A 14,865-nucleotide genomic window follows, 5' to 3' on the forward strand; every position below is an offset into this window, starting at 1 on the left:
GTGTTTTACGTAAAAAAAAATTAAAAAAATTGGTACAAAGCTGATTATTATGGGGGAAAAATACATAATGGTTGTTTTTGTTCAGTTCTATTAAATGAAATTAGAATTATTTTTCCAACATCACTTCTAGGTTTCTGTGATTACAAAGTAACTTGTTGTAGTATTTCCCTGTTGGTTGTTTAAAAAACTAAACAGTATGATATGATTATGTAAAGTAACTTCCTGCTTCACGTTTCATGCTTTGTATGCTGTTTTTCATCAATAACGAAATATACCTTTAAAATAGTATTTTGTATTTTAATGTGGGAACAAAAACTAATGAGACCTGTAATATATATATGAGCTAGAGTTTAAGAGTATCATGAGTTCGTAAATGGTATAGGCTACTATTTGTAAATGTGGAGTAAATGCAGGGAACACAAACCATACACACTTGTAGAATGACAAAGCAAAATAAACCAAAATGCATGTCATTATACATTCTTATGTACAAGAGAGGTGTATTAAGACTTAATGACTTTAAAAAAAAACTCTCACTTCAAAGAGACAGTTTGATTTACAAGTAGCATTTTTCGTTTATGTGAAATTAGCACAACGCTATCAATTAGTATCAGATAGGAATACCATGCTGCTTGGATAAAAAAAGAAAAGAAGTGTAGATAAAACACAGATTATGCACACATATAATAACACCGATACAGGAACAAGAAAGACAGTCCCTTACAACATGGAAAACGCTGTTAAATGTACCAAGGGAACGACACATCCACACAGACAGTATGCTAATAGTAACAACAATCACCAGAATATTAGGTTGTAATAAGAGGGACTGATTGAGCCTGCAGACATCCCATCTCTGGTGCTCCCTCTCTTTCCCAGTCCTCCTCCTTGTGGAGTGAAGGATGGGGGGGGGGGGGGGGGGGATCTTGCTAGTCCACAACTGTGTGTTTCGGCCAGCTAGGAGTCTGCCAGTGGTTAGAACAGGAGACACTGGCTTCCCCCACAACACAGCCGAGTCAGAAGGGGAATGAAATTATCGCATGGAATCCAATGGAAGTTGTTCAATGTGCCTATTGAAGTTAAGGGGTCTATGTATGCAGCATGTATACTATGGTGCTTTCACTATATGGGGAATGAGTGTTCAGTCCCTGAGTGTGTGTGTGTGTGTGTGTGTGTCTGTGGGTGTCTAGATGGTCTCCACGTAATTGGCTGGGAAGAGTCCCAGGCGTCCATCTTTACTGAAGCCACGCCACCAGACCTTGTCCACCGTTTCCACAGCACTTATGATGTCACCTGGCTCAAAGGAGATCTCTGATTCGTCCTCTGTGGAAAAAAAGAGAAAGCAAGGTTTAACACACTCAGAGAGCATCATAGAGGGGATAGGTGTGTATGTGGTCCATGGTATGAGTTACACTTGGAACTGACCTGCTTGGTAGTCATAGAGAGCTCGAACACACATCTGTCTGTCTGGAGAAATCTGAAAGAAAAAGCGAGAAAAGCTTTCACAAATGGCCCCAGCCTGGGGAAAATTGAATTTTTCCTATTGTAGAGCCCTCTCTTGGTTCTCATCGACATGGCATTCATATTAAATGAGTCATTCTTCAATCCTGTTCCTGGGCTAGACTTGAAGCACAGTAGTAAATACGATGGCATAGCAGGGGACAGAGGGCCATATTACTTTGTTGATTGTGTTACATTCCGTACCTCTTTTCCATTCTCTGAAATCTCCTGGTCCTCAATCTCTTCAACAAAGTCCTCCTCAATTTCATCATCGAAACAAACAGCCAACTCCGGAGTATCTTGGTCCCTTTCAGGTGGACTCGTGGATCGTTCTGGAAAATAGGAATCATGAGAGGGGTTGGATTCTCATTCCCTACTAAACAAGCAAGTGTGTAGTATTTCAAACCCCTTCATGAGCTTAAAAATCCATGAGGAAGAGGATTTCTGGAAAAGGATAGGGAATTGTAACATAGCATACCGGTATGTCTATTCTACATTATCTCATCAATATAAATCCTGTTTGAGAGCAACTTGGGCAATGTAGGCTAGCGTAGAGTAGAGATAACTAAATGGCTGAGTGTGGTTACATACCTGTACCATTGTGTTCCACCAACTCCCCCTCATCTCTCACCCCATTGGTGGATGGGACCACAACCTCCTGTGTGATTGGCTGAAGAATAACCTCTGCATCTGAACATAACAAGACATGGGTTAGATTGTGTTAGATGTGTCAGACACTCTTTGCACAACCTTCTTATACATACAACTCCTCACTCTTCTTCTCTTTTAATTGTTGTATTTGACCTTTTTGAATTTGTATAACAGGACAGGCCTGTACAAGATACAAAACAATGTACTTTACCTGTGACAGCTGGCTCCTCATCCTCTTCTGAAAGCTCCACCAGCACTGGCTTAGCAGAGGCCTGGACATCATCTGATTGGTCCTCCTTCTCTTGTTCCTCTGCCACAGGCTCCTGCACCGATAAAGAGTCTGAATCTGGTGCTGAGCCCTCCTCTCCCTCCTCCATGTTTGGGCTTGGCTCTGTATTCCCAACACTGGGCTCTGCCTGTTCTTCCTCATCTTCCTCTTCCTCCACCAGTACGGCTTGTACGGCTGTGTACTGCTCTGGATTGGAGATAATGAACCATTGTGGTTTTAAGTACAGTCATGCCAAACTGACAACACAAATCTATAACGGCTTGACAGACACCATTGGTCATTCTACAGTAGGCTGTGTGTATGATGAGGACCTACCTGTTGACTGCAGTGGACTCTCTGGCAGGGGGACAGTGGGAGGCTGTGGTGCTGGTGCAGGCTCCAGGGAGACTAGTGGAGAGGGGGAGCACTCAGGCTGGGACTGGGGAGGGGTATCGGGGGGAAATGGTGGCAGAACCTGAGCCTGGTACTGGTTCTCTGGAATGGTGGGGGTCAGGGTGGCTAGGAGGCCTGGAGAGGCTGGGGGCAGAGGGCTGGGTTGGAGGCTGAGACTGGGGGCTGGGTGATGGGAGGGTAGGCCGGGCTGAGACAGCAGGGGCGGAGTGGAGGGGTGATGTGGGAGGGGACACCAGAGGGGCGCGGGGCTCTGGGGAGAGGTGATTGGGCGGAAGCTGGTGCTGGGTGGAGACATGGTGCGGTGGAAGGGGGAGGAGGGGACACGGGAGAAGGGTGAAACCAATGTTGGACTGCGGGGGGAGGTCGGAGTGGGGCCGTCCCATTTCCCAAAGATGAATGCTGTGTCGGTCAGGCTGCGCTGGTACCGCCTTAATGGAGGTTTGCCTTTGTGGAGAGAGAGAGAGGGAGGGAAGAAAGACCCAAATTAAGAAATGCACTGCAACAAGACCGATAATGGTTGTTTAGGTTCATGCACGATTGACTGACTGGCTTCATAATCACACACTGCGTAGACGAGCCACACCTTGGTTTGCCAATGCTTATTAACAGACACACAGTGAATTTACCTGTACGGGGGGAGCCGGGGCTGGATGGGCTTTGGGACGATGATGATGACAGCTGTCTGAAGAACTCTCTGGGGTTCATGGAGCGCTGTGATACCAGCACTGCTGCCTCCTACGGGTAGGAAGAGGAATCACACCACACTGTTTTACCCGAATGATGTAAAGGAAACTACAGCCAGGTCTCAATAGTCTAAAGCTATCCCCTCTCCTCCTTCTTTCCTTTCCTTCATCTGCACTGGTGTGAAAGAAGTGGACAGGTTCCCACGATAGGCCATATTCCTTTTGACCTATCCTGTGTTTTCAGATCAGTGCAGATGAAGGACAGGAGACAAGGAGAGGAAGCCACTTCAGAGCGTTGGGACACACCATATGACATGAACAAGAGGTGAGGTGTTTAGGGAAGAGTAGTAAGGGAGTTTATTGGGATTAGAGAGGTCAGTAAGAGAGACACTCACTGCTGCTTTCTCGATGGACTCGCTGCGTCTCAAGCGAGCTCTCATGTCCTCCTCATGCTCTCTCTGCTGCAGCTCCTGTCACACACCAACAGAGAGGTCAGAGTTCAGACACACACAGGCACAGAGTTCAGCGTAAAGATGCATGCAAAAACACAGAGTTCAGAAGTCAGAAACACCTAGAGGTCGAGTCGCCCAATAACTTTCTCACTCATTCATTCTTTCTCTCACCCATCTTGATTTCTCCTGCTTCCTCACTTCTGCCTCCAGCTGGGCCTGCATTCTCCTGGGAGATACAGAGATGTCAGAAACCTCAGAATATTAGCCTTAAGTAGCCTTTACTTTGACAACACATTCAAATACCTGATAGTGACACAAGAGAATACCCTTGAGTCAGAGATTGTGTTAGTAAGTCTTGAGTCAGTGTGTGTGTGTGTGTGTGTGCGTGCCCAACTTCCTGACCTCTGCCCTTCGATCATCTGTAGTTTCTCGTTCATTTTCCTCTCCCTCTCGTCAGCCTCTTTCCGTTCCTTCAGCACTCTCTCTTTCTCCCAACGGCGTCTCTCCTCCACTGCTCGCTTCCGCTCTTCCTCCTTCCTCTCTTCCTCCTCACGCTTAGAGAGAGCGAGAGAGAAAGAGGAAGATGGAACACAATAGATGAAGACTTATTACAGTTGACAATGTGAACATTAAAGATGTGACGTGATGTGAACATTAAAGATGTGAAGTGATGTGAACATTAAATATGCGAACATTAAAGATGTGAAGTGATATGAACATTAAAGATGTGAACATTAAAGATGTGACGTGATGTGAACATTAAAGATATGATGTGAACATTAAAGATGTGATGTGAACATTAAAGATGTGATGTGAACATTAAAGATGTGACGTGATGTGAACATTAAAGAGGACAACTACTTTTCTCCTGTTGCATTGACGAATTACTAGAAAAACTGTATAAAACTATGAGGGTAACTGTGACTACGTTTCTGTGTAGGCTACCTCTGCACGTGCCCAGAAGGAGTCTCTGTTGGCCCGTCTCATCTCCATGGCAGCGTTAGTCTTCCTGTAGTTAGTGCCCTAACAACAGAGAGCGGCAGATGCAGAGGAAAGAGAGTGTGACTGGAGAACAACACCGTATGTACATATATAAAACCCAGTTTGTAACTCATGCTATTTGCATAAGGAGCCTTGGTTGTTTGTAACTCATAATTGCTAAAGTATGAAAAAATGTTCAAAACATACAGTAGGTATAGAGGAAGTACAATGCATGACAGAGATTCAAACTGAGAGAATCTAACTGTGTGGGATCCTCCATGTAAAAGCACAGTTCCGGGTTTTGCCCCCTCCTGTGGACAGAGATGGTATTGCAGGAGGAGCACTCACCACTGTCTCCTCCTTGTCCTTGGACCGACTGCTTCTTCTGACATGCTCTGTCTGAGGGCGGACTTTACTGAGCTCAGTGCCTATCTTCTCCTCTGTGACATCCTCAGTACTCTCAGCACTGATAAACACATGAGCCTCCTGCAAAAAAAAGGGAAAAAAAGAAGACAAGAAAGAAGAGAAGAGAAAGAAGAGAGGAGAAAGAAGAGAAGAGAAGAGAAAGAAGAGAGAAAGGAGAGAAGAGAAAGGAGAGAGAAAGGAGAGAAGAGAAAGGAGAGAGAAAGGAGAGAAGAGAAGAGAAACGAGAAAGAAGAGAGAAAGGAGAGCGAGAAAGAAGAGAGAAAGAAGAGAGAGAAAGAAGAGAGAGAAAGAAGAGAGAAAGAAGAGAGAGAAAGAAGAGAGAGAAAGGAGAGAAAGAAGAGAGAGAAAGGAGAGAAAGGAGAGAAAGGAGAGAAAGAAGAGAGAAAGGAGAGAAAGAAAGGAGAGAAAGAAGAGAGTTGCTGTTAATCTTTGTTACACAGTGCCATGACACTTGCTCCAAAGCGTGTAAGCATGACAGCTCGAGTCCCTTCAATAATCTGAGGTCCTGAACATCCTTTCGGTATTTTAGGTGAACATTCCAAGGAAGGACTTCAGCTGTCCAGCAAATTGGTGCATTTTTTTGGCCTGCACACATCAACATTGCCACAGACACTTGATGTCACTTGATCCTTTCCAGAATTTTTGGGAACAAGAATGTCATTTTTATTGGCTGCTATGATCTACGGTGTCAAACGTGTGAAACTTCAAACTCCAATACAATTCTGCTACAGCATTCCAGACGAGGGAAAGAGAAGGGGACATTTCCCCTCCTTTTTCATGTACCCACTGACCCTGTGAATACATATGTGCACAGACGCACAAACACCCAAACTCGCATGCACGCACACACACACACTCTCTCTCTCCGAAAGTAGTTCTTTGAAAGCTTTCCCCCCTCAGTGGTTCCTCTTGGCTGTGGCCTTTGGGCTGTAGCTAAACTATACAGTTGTATATCAGCTTGTAGCTAGTATCTGGCTTACACACTAGAGAAGACAAGAAGGAATCTATTGGTTTGGAAGAGTGTGTAGTGGAGAATTCACAGAGAGCACAAGGAACGTGAAATGAGGTGAGGGGAGAGTGGAGAGAGCAGAGAGGATGCAGAGATTTCAACAATGACAAATGACCACAGAACAGTACACTGTGTTCCACTGCTAAACTGTCACTGTACTGATACACTTCAGATAGGCCTGTGTGTGTACGTGGGTACGTGTGTGTGGGTGTGTGTTTGCACCCAATTCTGTGTGTGTGTTGAGAAATATTAAAACACCCTCACAGGCCCAGCCCCAACTCTAAATCACACACACATGCACACACACACACACACGCACACACAGTGCGAGGTGCCACTGAGGGAGGATGGAGGGAGTTGTGGATGGTGAAGAGGATTTACATGATCTCCTCTGTCTCTCCTAACTGTCTGCTATTATGCTTCAGACGATAGGCCTCTCCCTAATATTGTCTAACACGGCTAAGAGCGTGCTCATTAACCTTACACACACACAGCTGCTACTCCTCCCCTCTTTTCCCCTGTCCTCTCCCACACACCCACCCCTGTCCTTTCCTATTTCATAGAAGTCTCATATCCTTCCATTCTTACTCCTCCCCTCTATCCTCACCTGTACCTTCCTCCTCCTGTCTTGTTCCCTTCATTCTCATCTTCTCCTGAATAGCCCCCCACCCGCCCAAACTCCTTCCACTGTCGCGTCATTTAGCTGATGCTCTTATCCAGAGCGATTTACAGGAGCAATTATAGTGAAGTGCCTTGCTCAAGGACACATCGGCAGATTTTTCAACTAGTCGGCTCGGGTATTTTAACCAGCGACCTTCCGGTTACTGGCCAAAGGCCTACTGGTCTGTACAACATGATAGAATGTACACAGTCCACAATGCAGACGTCCTGCTCAATGTTAATCAATTACTCTCGTCGAGCAACAATGAGCCCATTTGCAAAAAGACTCCCACGCTTAGCTTCGGCATCACCAACTGATACAATAATATTGTTTCACATTAGGATACACATTCAGACACCGCTGGTGATTCACCGTCTCTCACACGGCCCTCTGTTGCTGGTTGAGACTTGCAGAGGTAGATGGAGAGAAAGAGAGACACCAGAGAATAGAAGTGCCACGGGGGCATTCTGACTGTCGAAGCACGTCCTAATCCCGACTATTCATTCGGAGGTTTTTGGGACAAACAAACAATAACAGAGAGTTCTCATTACTCACTCAATCATTCATCCTTCAAATCGACACAAGGATTATTACTAAGCTTCAACACAGAGCAGGATCAGGCTTGCTGGTGGTCCTGCAGTGTCTATTGCACTCGTGCCATTTCCACCACACCACACATGGGAAATAAGACCTAACTCACCAAAGCAGGAGGTTAGGTGAGCTTTGTACTCATCAAATAACGCAGTACCACTGTAGGACACAGGTCTCATGTGGTTTTAGAGACCCTACAAAAGGCGATAAGAGAGAATAGGTTGACAAATATGTGTAGCATCAATGAGAGGCGGAAAGCCTAAGTCTCCCAGAATGGGGTCATCAAATATTGAGGACAGCAGGACTGCAATGTGAAGGGCTGTAAAATGCCACACAGATGCTTTCGTGTTTGTTTAATCGCTTTGGGGCAACTTTCACAACTCTTAGTACAAAACTCAAAAGATGATCGTCAAAAAAGGCAGTTGGTTCAAAATACGCACATTTTCAATTGACTAAGAACAATACAAAATCACAGTCAGTTTTTCACCAAACCTAATCAGTGTTTCATCTATTTGTGTGGCAGATAGCCTAGCGTTTAGAGCATTGGGCCACTAACTGGAAGGTTACTGGGTTGAATAACCGGGCCGACAAGGTGCGAAATCTGTCCTTGAGCAAGACACTTAAACCCCAATTTGCTCCAGGGGTGCCGTACTACTATGGCTGACCCTGTAAAACAACACATTTGACTGCACCTATCTGGTGCATGTGGCGGTCATAACATTTTGTTGGCCTGGTTATTGTCATGCAAAAGTCTGCCAATTAATATAAAACACGTTTAGCATCTCCAATCCTCCACATGTTCAGGCCACTGATTCGCGCCTTTGGAACATCTGCATGTAAAAAAAGTAGAATACATTCATTTAATATATCATCACAAATGAATTATGTATTTGTCAGGTCTAAAGAAACATGATATGAAGAAAATATGAGTTGGCCTATTTTAGGGCTATGTTATGTGGCTATGCTCCATGCCATAGGCTGTAGGCTTCTTCATTTAGCTGACAAGATATCCTTTTAAATCCCATACTATTATTTTACTTTATGATTTTATAGTAAGAAGAATATATACTGGACAAAAATAAAAACCGCAACATGTAACGTGGAATAAAAGATCCCTGAAATGTTCCATACGCACGAAAAGATTAGATCTCCAAAATGCACAATTGTTTCCATCCGTTAGTGAGCATTTCTCCTTTACCAAAATAATCCATCCACCTGACAGGTGTGGAATATCAAGAAGCTGATTAAACAGCATGGTCATTACAGAGGTGCACCTTGTGCTGGGGACAATAAAAGGCCACTCTAAAATGCGCAGTTTCGCCACACAACACAATGCCACATATGTCTCAAGTTTTTGGGGAGCGTGCAATTGGCATGCTGACTGCAGAAATGTCCACCAGAGCTGTTGCCAGAGAATTTAATATTAATTTCTCCACCAACATCATTTTAGAGAATTTGGCAGTTTGTCCAACCAGTTTCACAATTTCAGACCACGTGTAACCACGCCAGCCCAGCACCACATCCAGCTTCTTCACCTGTGGGATTGTCTAAAACCAGCAACCCAGAAAGCTGATGAAACTGAGGAGTATTTCTGTCTGTAATAAAGCCCTTTTGTGGTGAAAAACTCATTCTGATTGGCTGGGCCTGGCTCCCCAGTGGGTGGCCCTACCTCCCAAGTGGGTGCGCATGTTGCATTTATATTTTTGTTCAGTATAATTGAACTTAGCTGAAAAAAATGGAATATTTTATATATATATATATTTTCCCCATTATGGAGCGAGTGCGCATATGAAGTGGCTATGTTGAGCGTAAAAGTGATCATTTGAAACAGGTCCTATATGCTAGATGTAGAGTTATTTGGCAACTTTAATTGTGAATAATACAAACCTTAGAATGTCTTAGAAAACAAAACATATAAAATCGGTTGCATGGTGCGACTACAGGCTATTGATGATTTGAGAAAGTAGCCTTGCCTCCGGCTGCACAGTTATTCTCTCATCAAGTGATCAATATATTCACCCATCAGACTATTCTCAATTTAATCTCGTCTTTACTAATATCACAAATTAGTTTTGATTTAGAATGGCCCATTATCAAATGGGCAGGAACATGGGCAAAAATACATGTCATCTGTGTGCACTCGAATAGTGAATGGAGGCGGAGTGCTTTCCCACACGTTTTGTAGGCGACTTCGCTTTTATGGCTGAGCTGTGCTTAACACGAGCAGCTGAGAAATACATACAAGAACATGTATTTCACTCCAAGCATGAACCACTGCTTGCGGAGCATGGTCTCGCTGCCGACAGGTGATATCCCGCACAAACTGTTGCCCATGGGCTCTCCAACCTTGTTCATGCAGCTACCCAGTGCTTGATTTGGGAAGCTAAGTGAAATCTGTTCGGGAACATTGATAGTAGTTCTTTTCAACAAAATATTGTCACGGCCCCTCCTCTGCAGTGCAGGGGCGGTTCCTCTTGCAGGCAGAGGAGGGTCGTTAGTGATTGGAGTCACCGGTGCTCAAAGTATTTAAACTGTTTCACTAATCACTCTTGTCTCTCTCTCTCTGCTCCTCCAGGTATGATCCTGTTTTGTTTGTTCCTTTGTAGTTTTGCATAGTTTTCACTCAGTCATTCACACACACAGATTCACGCATCCCTGCACTTCACATACACCTTACATTATGATACTTTCACACCTCATTCCATTATCTTTGTTTAAAGTTAATAGTTTTGGTTTACAATAAAGAACCTTTTTGATTGGTCTATACCTGTTGTTCGTGTCTCCTCATTTTTGCCACAGCCTATGAGCCGGCCTGTGACAATATAGTTCACTAAACTGTTGACAGCCCGTCTGCGCGCACGAGAAAGGAATAAAGTAGAGATAGGAGATGGAAACGCATGTCGGTGAGATATTCTGTATGGCTAAAGGTAATGTGTCACCCAATTAAATATGAAAATATAAAAACATGACCTATTGCTAGGCTATTCAAAATCAAATGCACACATTTTTGGCTAACTAAACCAATCAATTAAACAACAGCATCACCTAGGGCTATACGTTCTCTCCGGGACTCATGGATATACATTTTGAAGGGAACAGTAGCACAAGGTTAGCAGTCCTTCCAATATGCATTATAATACAGTCCACACTCAAAGGCGATTACTCAAATGTGTTAATATTGGGAGTATAGGCTAGACCTATTAAGTGCCAAAGATAATCTTAAATCAGTTTGATGTGTAATATGCGGTAGGCTGAGTATTGTATAACAGCACAATCATACTTTTAATTCAGTTTTCTTTTTTTTATAAACCTATGCATATGCATAATCTCTAATATTCATGTGGGTGTTTTGAATGAATCATCATCTTCGAAAGCTACTGTGTTACGCTTTGTAGACATCCACATCAACCATGTTTTACACAGTTTCAACCTGCTGTTTATCCTCTTTCTTGGTTACTACATTACCTTTTGACTGGTACTGTGTATATATACACACGTTTCACATTGCAATACATGTTCATATGAAGTGATTGCCTTCCACAATGCTCACAGTACTTTTAATATGATTCTTTTCTGTTAAAAAGACATTTTACTATTACCTTAATCCGACTGCTCTTAACTGACAATCACTAAAACGTTTGGTAAACCTATAGATTTGACATGTAAACCTGTTTATCTACTACAGAGTTGGTGAACTACATTATGAAAATGTATGTCTGTATTGTAAAAACATTAAGTATGATATATCCTCGAATGTACTTCTATGACTAATATGATTAAAATAAAATCTAATATTGACAATATTAGAGCTGTACTGTATGTAACAAATCAAATCTCAATGTATTGGTCGTGTACAACGATTAGCAGATGGTACAGCAGGTGTAGCGAAATGCTTGTGTTTCTAGCTTCTACAGTGCAGTAATACAATACCAATACAATACCAATAAGCAAATATTCCAGAAGGTTCAAAACAATAAATAAATACACCCCTATTAAAACAAGGATCTAAAATTAAGTTGCTGGGGTCTTTTTGATGGGGGGGGGGGGGGGGGGGGTCACACCCTGACCTTAGAGATCCCTGTTTATTCTCTAAAGTTTGGTTAGGTCAGGGTGTGACTAGGGTGGGTACTCTAGCTTTTGTATATCTATGTTTTCTTTTTCTTCGTTGGCCTAGTATGATTCCCAATTAGAGGCAGCTGTCTATCGTTGTATCTGATTGGGGATCATACATAGGCAGCCCTTTTTCCCACCTTCAGTTGTGGGATCTTGTCTTTGTTTGGCTGCATGGATTTTTGCACGACGAAGCTTTTCGTTCGTTGTATTGTTTATAGTTTTGTTTCGCTGGCTCACATTTCAATAAAATAGGATGAATTCAAATCACGCTGCGCCTTGGTCTACCCTTAACGACGAACGTTACAGGGGGGTTTCACACTGCTTTACTAAAACGTCAGTGGCCAATACAGTACTGTAATACCCGTAATATATGCCATTTATGTAACAGTCCACACATTTTGGTATGTGTTCCCAATGAGGATAGAACCCACAACTCTGGTGTAACAAGTGCCATGTTCTTATGAGCCACGTACAGGACCACTACAATACATAAGTACAATATAATACTAGAAAATACAATGCACAATTAATTCACCACAGACTTGTGAAAATAACACCGAAGCGACAATAAAAAAAAATATGGTAATATGACATTAGTGCAGTCAAAATGCTATATTGTATCTGACTGGAAGTGAGTGTGTGTGTGTGTGTGTGTGTGTGTGAAGCATACATGTGTGTATGTGTGTGTTCAGTTAGGGATCCTTCTCCTCCCACACTTCAGAGGGCTATTCCTACACAAATATGTGGGTTCAGACCCTGTCGACTACAGTGTGTCACCATCAGTATTTTATCAAGGAATGACCCACAGTGCAGCCCAGGGGCCAAGAACACATATAGAAACACACACATTCATATTACGTAATAAACAAACACACACACACATATCTGAGACTGGGGGTCACAGAGGTGCCTGGCCAAATACCTAATTGAGTGTTAAAAAAAGAGAGACAAAAACTAAAATCAAACATTCCAGGGATGCTTCTGGAGTTGACCGGGTGATGCCTTAATATGGAAACTAGTTCAAATGGGGTCTGACTATAGGCTGAATGGACGACCCATAACCTTCTCTGCAGTTAGATGGAAATGTTAAATAAACACCGTTTTAGGGGCACACATGGAGGGACACAGCAGACAGATCTACCAGCATCTGGCCACTTAACACACACTGTGGCGCACGCACACACACACACCACACACACACGCATACACATCCGCTCACACACACACACACACACACACACACACACACACACACACACACACACACACTCCTCCTTCTCCCTGTATTCCCCCATTCCTTTCTCCGTTTCCTGCCAGGCTCTGTCACCACTTAGTAAGTGGTTGTTTGTGTTGTGCCTGTCGGTGGCCCATCTCCCCATCTTGGTGGCACCAGGAACAATAGGGTCAGGAAGAGTGGACCCCAGCCTGGGTATGGGCCCAGCCCACAACTGGACCAGACCAACCTATGCAGTAGGAAGTGCTCTGAGGACCGGAAGACGTACAACAATGGAAGGTAAACTACTGTGTGTAAATATAGAGCATGTGTGTGTGTGTGTGTGTGTGTGTGTGTGTGTGTGTGTGTGTGTGTGTATCTATGTTTGTATGTGTGAGAAACAGAGAGAAGTTGTGTGTGTGTGTGTGGGGGAGGGTTGTGTGTGTGTGCCTGCTGGTGCATATTTACTGATGTATGCGTGTGCCCATAATGCACGTGCTGGTGTGGGTTTGATGTGTGTGTGTGTGTTTCTAAGTGTGTGTGACAACATGACTATTCATTCCCTCGGGCCTGGTCAGGCGAGTTCCACCCTTCCCACACTAGCATCACCCAGCTCTCTCTGTATAGCCTTGACAGTTACTACCGGAGCCCGTTTACCCATTATTCATCGTTAGAGAAACAGAGTGAAGAGACAAAACAGCCACCCACGGAGAGCTACATTCCACAACGGTACCGACACGGGATTGTAGGAGATGGATAGAGAAAGTGAGTGAAAGAGAGAAATCTGTATCGTGCCTCTCCTGAATGCTATCAAATGCTGCAGCTGCAATAAGGCCCCTCAAACTGGCTGCATGACCAACAGACAAACTGGTAGCGCAGGGCAGGGCAGGGATAGGAGTGGTGTGGTACCGTACCTTGAAGAAGGCCTTGATAGCGGGCACATGGCTGGCACATTCCGTCCTGCGGTATTCATCCACGTTTGGCCCGACCTGGAGACAAACACAGGAAACACACAGGGGGTGTTGAGCTCTTTTTAACCCAAGCCTCTGTTCACTATCAGAAAGTCTAGTTTCAGTCTTTTGTCATTAGGTACCTGCATGTACACCATTTGACAATGTTAGGGAGTAAGCATAACGTTATTAGCAAGTTACACATCTTCTACGAGATAATTAAGGTACACTGACATTTTTTTGAGGTACAGTAGGTTTCACAATTTTCACATTTGTGTGTGTGTTTTGACTGGTTACAGATGCACCCCTGACCCACACCACAACATTCCACAAGGTCGCCATAGAGACGGGACCAGCGAAGCACATTGTGAACATTCTAAGCATCTGCTCCCCTGCTTGTGTGTGTGTGTGTTCATCGGTCAAAATATTTGGTATCAGTCAGAAGATAGGCCTGGCGTCCCGAGTCCGCAAGTTCACTGACACATCACACACGTTGACCCCTAACCAACGGGCCAATCAAAACACATCCAACAGTAGCTAGAACCAGTGGGAGACGACAGCTTGAAACAGCTTGCCTATAACCTGATACAGGGTCAGATATTTTTTCATCCTCCTAATGGTTAAGGTTAGGTTTGAGGGTAGAGAATCTGATCTGTGGTTATGGTCAACTTCTACCTCAAGCATCATGTCATTGGAGTTCATCAGGTAACATACTGTATGGCATGTCCATACGACTGTATGAGAGGGCCATGCTGTAGTGGATGACACTCACCCAGCAGATCATGGCGACCCGAGGGCCTCCTGTCTCGGCTGAGCCAGCCCTGCAAAGCCCATACAAAGGCCTGGCTATGTGGAACTTCCCTGACAACTCCACCACTCCACCCGCTGTAGGACAGACATGGGGGGAGAGAGAGAAAGAGAGAGGAGAGAGAGAGCTTAATAAACACCACCAA

General features: G+C 44.0%; 1 pseudogene; it reads right to left on the reverse strand.

Moving 5' to 3' along the window:
- Positions 1-283: 283 nt before the first annotated feature.
- Positions 284-14,865, reverse strand: part of LOC115139718 (drebrin-like protein A) — a 57,217-nt pseudogene continuing 42,635 nt past the window's right edge.

Source organism: Oncorhynchus nerka, linkage group LG13, assembly GCF_034236695.1.
Source record: "Oncorhynchus nerka isolate Pitt River linkage group LG13, Oner_Uvic_2.0, whole genome shotgun sequence".
Taxonomy (NCBI): domain Eukaryota; kingdom Metazoa; phylum Chordata; class Actinopteri; order Salmoniformes; family Salmonidae; genus Oncorhynchus; species Oncorhynchus nerka.